This window comes from Arachis ipaensis, chromosome B07 (genome assembly GCF_000816755.2).
Source record: "Arachis ipaensis cultivar K30076 chromosome B07, Araip1.1, whole genome shotgun sequence".
Lineage (NCBI taxonomy): Eukaryota > Viridiplantae > Streptophyta > Magnoliopsida > Fabales > Fabaceae > Arachis > Arachis ipaensis.
This window is the reverse complement of record NC_029791.2, coordinates 114,031,453-114,037,248: the sequence shown is the minus strand read 5'-3', so window position 1 is coordinate 114,037,248 and position 5,796 is coordinate 114,031,453.

Below are 5,796 nucleotides of genomic sequence, written 5' to 3'. Positions count from 1 at the left end.
GCCGTTAAGCGGGATGGGGTGAGATTTTAGGACTGTCTTACTAGGCGGAGCGGGGCGGGGCGGGCTTCCCCACTTGCCAGCCCTACATATCTGACCTCTTAAAAAGAGGTCAGACATGATAAATTACGAAAGGAATCGGTTTGTACTTATCTGAATAAGTAATTATTTCCCCGAATCTCTCCTACTATCTCTATCTTTCCTAAAAAATAGATCCCAACAAATTTCCAAATATAAAGAGAACGGTTATCCGTCAATAAAGATGGAACTTCTACAACAAATATGGTTATCTATTCTACTATAACTATACTGACACCCCTCAAGTATATTCACGTTCTACTCTATGGAAAACCTGCATAAAATCCTTGCTAATTTAAGTATTGGAGTCTCTTGCAGGTAGCACTTGATGAATCCACATTTCATGGTATTTATTTGCTTTAATTGAGTGAATTTTATTGATTTTTGTCACACTTATTCATTGAAATAGCATAGTTTCATGATTTCTTCCTAAATTGTGCTTAATAGTAAAAATATGCTTTTTAGACCCTAAAATTGCTAAATTTTATTCACTTTAATTCTATTCGATGCCTTGATATGTTTGTTGAGTGATTTCAGGTTTATAAGGCAAGTATGGATTAAAGAAGTGGAGAGAAAGCATGTAAAAGTGGAGAATTCATGAAGAAATGAAGTTTGAAAATCTGCCCAGTTTCGCGTACGCGTGACCAGAGATTTTGTTAGGCTGATGCGTACACGTGACCCATGCGTACACGTGACCCATGCGTACGCGTGACACTCAGCACGTGACTTTATTTAATGCAAAATGCTAGCAGCGATTTCTGGGCTTCCAGAGCCCAATCCAACTCATTTTTTAAACTATTTCAAGCCTAATTCAAGAGGAAACAAAGGGAGAACAATTAGATTTAGCTTAGACATGTTTTAGGTCATTTCTAGAGAGAAAAGCTCTCTCTTCTCTCTAAAAATTAGGGTAGATTAGTTAAATTTTTCTTGGATTGATGCTTTAATACTTGTCTTGATTTAGTTTTTTTACTATTTCTTGTTCTAGTATCTTACTTCTTTTAGTTTTTACTTGTTATTTGTTTTATTTGGTTATTTTATTGTTGATGAACTATTGTTAATTTTAATTTCTATTAATGCAATTTGATATTTTATGTTTATTGATATTTAATTGAGTTGTTATTATTATTTTCTTGCATTTGGTAGCTTTAGATTTTATTATTATTGCAATTTAATGTGCTTTTTTTTAAGCACACCAAGTATTTGATAAAATGTTTGGCTTAGTTTTAGTACAATTTTTCACATTCTTGACTTGGAATTGAGGACATAGGTGACCTTGAGCCATTGATGTCCATTCTTGATTGATAGATTAGGGTAGTTAGTTGATTTGGTTTTCACTAACGCTAGTCTTTCACCAAGCTAATTAGTGAGTTGACTAGGACTTGTAGATTGAGATCAATTATGCCTATTTGACTTATCCTCGATGTTAGAGTTGACTAAGTAGGATTAACTCTTCATAATCATCTACGTTTGTGGTCAATGGCTAGGATAGGTAACCTTAACTCTCAATCCTTGCCAAGAGGTTTCTTAACATTTGAATTTCCTTTTCTTTTGATTAATTGCCTCAAGTTTGATTACTTTTGATAATTAGTTATTGTTTGTTTCTTAAATTTCTTGCTATTTTTATTTTTTGCCTCTTGCCATCAAACTCCCATTCCCTTAGCCAATAATTGAGCACTTGATTGCAATTCTTAGGGAGAACGACCCGAGATTTAAAACTCTCGGTTATTTGATTTGAATTGTGACAATTCCTTATTTAAACTTTGATATGAGGATCCATTGCCGGTTTGGACTATACTTGCAACAGAAGTTATTTTGTGAATTCCGAATCGGCATAAATTCTCCTCATCAAGTTTTTGGCACCGTTGCTGAGAAATTGCAATGGTGTTATATTATTGGCTATTGTAAATATGTTAATATGTAAATAGCTTGCTTCTTTTTTGTTGTTTGTTTGCTTTTGTTAGTTGTTAGGAGTTTGTTTTAGTTGCTTCTTATTAGCTTTTATTTTTTTCCTCTTTTCTATGAATTATCACTCCTTTAACTTGGAGTTTGGTTGTTATAATGTTGTAGGAAGTGAGAACCTCAATGATGGAATGCATCATGGATTGTGAGATTAATTGAGAGGGGAGCCATATGCTTCTAAGCAACCCTCTTGGCAACAACCTCCTCCATATCCTTATATAGGGGTGTGCAAAAAAACTGGTTTCACTGAACTGAATTGAAACTGAACTGAAACTGTTCTAAATAAACCAGTTTTTTTAAATAAAAAACTGAACTGAAACCATAGTTTTTATAAAAACCAGTTTATTAAAAACCAGTTTTTATGGTTCAGTTTAGTTTTAAACCAAATTAAAACTGGTTTTATTTAAACTCTAAAATTAGTTTTTACATACTCTTTCTCTCTCTCCTTTCACTTTCTCTCTCCCCTTCCTCTCTCCCTTCTCTCTCTCTTTCCCCTTCCTCTCTATCTCTCTCCTCTTTGTCTCCCTCCTCTCTCTCCTCTCTCTCTCTCCATCCTCTCTCTCTCCTCTCTCTCTCTCTTTCTTCTTTTTTCCTCTCCTCTCTCTCTCCTCTCCCTCCTCTCTATCTCTCTCCTCTTTGTCTCCCTCCTCTTTCTCCTCTCTCTCTCTCCATCCTCTCTCTCTCCTCTCTCCTCTCTCTCTCTCTCTCTTTCCTCTCTCTCTCTCCTCTCCCTCCCATCTCTCTTTCTCTCTCTCTCTCTCTCTCCTTTGCCTCTCTCTCTCCCTCTCCCTTCCCGTCTCTCTTCCTCTCTCTCTCTCCTCTTTTTTCCTTTCCTCTCTCTCTCCTCTCCCTCCCATCTCTCTCTCTCTCTCTCTCTCTCTCTCTCTCCTTTGCCTCTCTCTCTCCTCTTTTTCCCCTTCTCTCCCTTCTCTCTCTCTTTCCCCCCTCTCTCTCTCCTCTTTGTCTCCCTCCTCTCTCTCCATTCTCTCTCTCTATCTCTCTCTCTCTCCGTCTCTCTTCCTATCTCTCTCTCTCCCTTCTCTCTCCTTTCCATCTCTCTCTCCCTCTCCCTTCCCGTCTCTCTTCCTCTCTCTCTCTCCTCCTCTTTCTCCCTCTCCTCTCTCTCCCCCTCTCTTCCCCTTTCTTTCTTTCTCTCTCTCCTCTCCCTCCCCTCTCTCTCTCTCTCCCTTCCTCCCTCATTTTTCTCGCTCTCCCCTTTTTTCTCTCTCTCTCTCTCCTCTCCCTCCTCTCTCTCCCCCTCTTTCTTCCTCTCTTTCTCTCCTTCTCCTCTTTCTTACCCTCCTCTCTCTCTCTTTTTCCTCTGGCTCTCTCTCCATGTCTTTCTTTTTTCTCCCCTCTCCCTTGCTCTCCCTCCCTTCCCCCTTCTCTCTCTCTCTCCCATTTTGTTTCTCTCTCTCTCTTCCTCTTTTCTCTCTCTCTCCCATTTTGTTTCTCTCTCTCCCTCATTTCCCTCTCCCATTTTCTTTCTCTTTCCTCTCCCTCCTTTCTCTCTCTCTCCCTTCCTTCTCTCTTCCTCTTTCTCTCTCTCTCTCTCCTTTGTTTCCTTTTCTCTCTTTCTCTCTCCTATTTCTCTCTCCCTTCCCTTATTTCTCTCTCCTCTTCTCTCTCTTTCTTCGCCCTCCTCTCTCTCTTTCTCCTCTTTCTTTCCTTCCCTTCCTTTCTCTCTTTTCTCTTTCTCTCTCAACCTTCTCTCACTCTATATCCCTCTTCTCTCTCTCCCCCTCTTTTCTCCAAAATAAGAGAGAGAAGGTTGAGAGAGAAAGAGAAGAGGGGGAGAATAGAGAGAGAGAAGGGAGAAAGAGAGAGAGAAGAGAGAAAGAGAGAGAGAGAGAGGGGGGATATAGAGTGAGAGAAGGTTGAGAGAGAAAGAGAAAAGAGAGAAAGGAAGGGAAGGAAAGAAAGAGGAGAAAGAGAGAGAGAAATAAGGGAAGGGGGAGAGAGAAATAGGAGAGAGAAAGAGAGAAAAGAAAAAAAGGAGAGAGAGAGAGAGAAAGAGGAAGAGAGAGAGAAACAAAATGGGAGAGAGAGAGAAAAGAGGAAGAGAGAGAGAAACAAAATGGGAGAGAGAGAGAGAGAGAGAGAGAGAGAGAGAAGGGAGAGAGAGAGGGGAAGGGGAGAGAAAGAGGAGGGAGAGAGAGAGAGAATGGGAAAAGGGGGAGAGAGAGAGAGAGGAGGGTAGGAGAGAGAGAGGGGAAGGGAGAGAAAAGGGAAGAGAGAGAGAGAGGAAGGGAAGAGAGGGAGAGAGAGTGGGAAAGGGGGGAGAGAGAGAGGAAGGGGGAGAAAGAGGGGGATAGAGAGAGGAAGGGGAGAGAGAGAGGAGAGAGAATGGGAAAAGGGGGAGAGAGAGAGAGGAGGGTAGGAGAGAGAGAGAGAGAGGGGGGAAGGGAGAGAAAAGGGGAGAGAGAAAGAGAGGAAGGAGAGAGAGAGAAAGAGAAAGAGAGAGGAAAGGAAGAGAGGAAGAGAGAGGGTGTGAAAACTAGTTTTAGGCATAAACCAGTTTAAACTGGTTTTTTTAATTAAAACCAGTTTTATTTTTATGAACTGGTTTAAACTGGTGCACTGTATTATAAACTGGTTTAAAACCAGTTTCTTATATGACAAAGCAGTTTGGTTCAGTTTCTAAACCATTTAAAATGGTTTAGTGCAGTTTCAGTTCAGTTTATGGAAAAACTGAACCATGCACACCCCTATCCTTATAGCTACTATCCACCTCTTGATGCACACCAATACAAATCAAACCCTCAATATTATGATCAACTTTACTCACAAGCTACATCACACTATCACCAAACACCTCCACATGAACCTAACATATACCCACAATACCATCAATCTTATGTACCTCATGAACAACCTTATGAACCACACTTAGAACCACCACAATTCCAATACCAATACTCTACACCACCTCAATACTCTTACCAATACCAACCACCTTCTACATATGAGGACCTTCTCCTACATGACGAACCTTCTTTTCCCCCACAATCTTCAACGGAGGAAGCACTCTAATTCTTCCTTTAAGAGAAAGAAGAGTACCAAAGGAGAAAAGAAAACATCATGGCTACCTTAGCTGGAGCCTTATCTCACCTAGCCTCATTATGTTCTTCCAATCATTCAAGCACTTCCATAAATAAAAGTGAAGAATCAACTTCAATTGAGGCATGTGGAGTGGAAAAGAGTTTGGAACTACAAGAGAAAGAATAGGAGTTGAAGCATGAGTTGCAAGTGGAGGAGGTTAAGATCAAGGAATTAGAAGAAGTGGTTGAAGAATTAGAAGAAGTTGAACAAGAAAACAAGTTTGAGGAAGCTTGTCAAAAGGTGGAGATCATACAAGAAGAGAAAAAGGGATTGAAACTTACATTGCCAAAGCCATTTGAAGTCCCTCCTCCTAAGTCACCATCTACTTCTTCATTTAAGTGGGTAAAATTCATAACCTTAAACTTAATTATCCCACTTGAGTATGGTTGATTAAAAAGGATAGTTCATTTAAGAATCTTTGTGGATTGGAAAATAAGAAAAAATTAGGTAGTGGTTGGAAACATGATCCTAGGTTCATTGAGGTTGAGTCTTTGAAGATTGGTTTCAATGGTTGGTGTGATGCCCAATTGGACAGATCTCGGAGGATGCACTACAAGAAAATAGAACTTTTGTAACAAAAATTTTATATTAAATTTAAAATTGTTACAAAAAATAATTTTTTGTAATGATAATTGGTAATTGTTACAAGAAGAATAATAT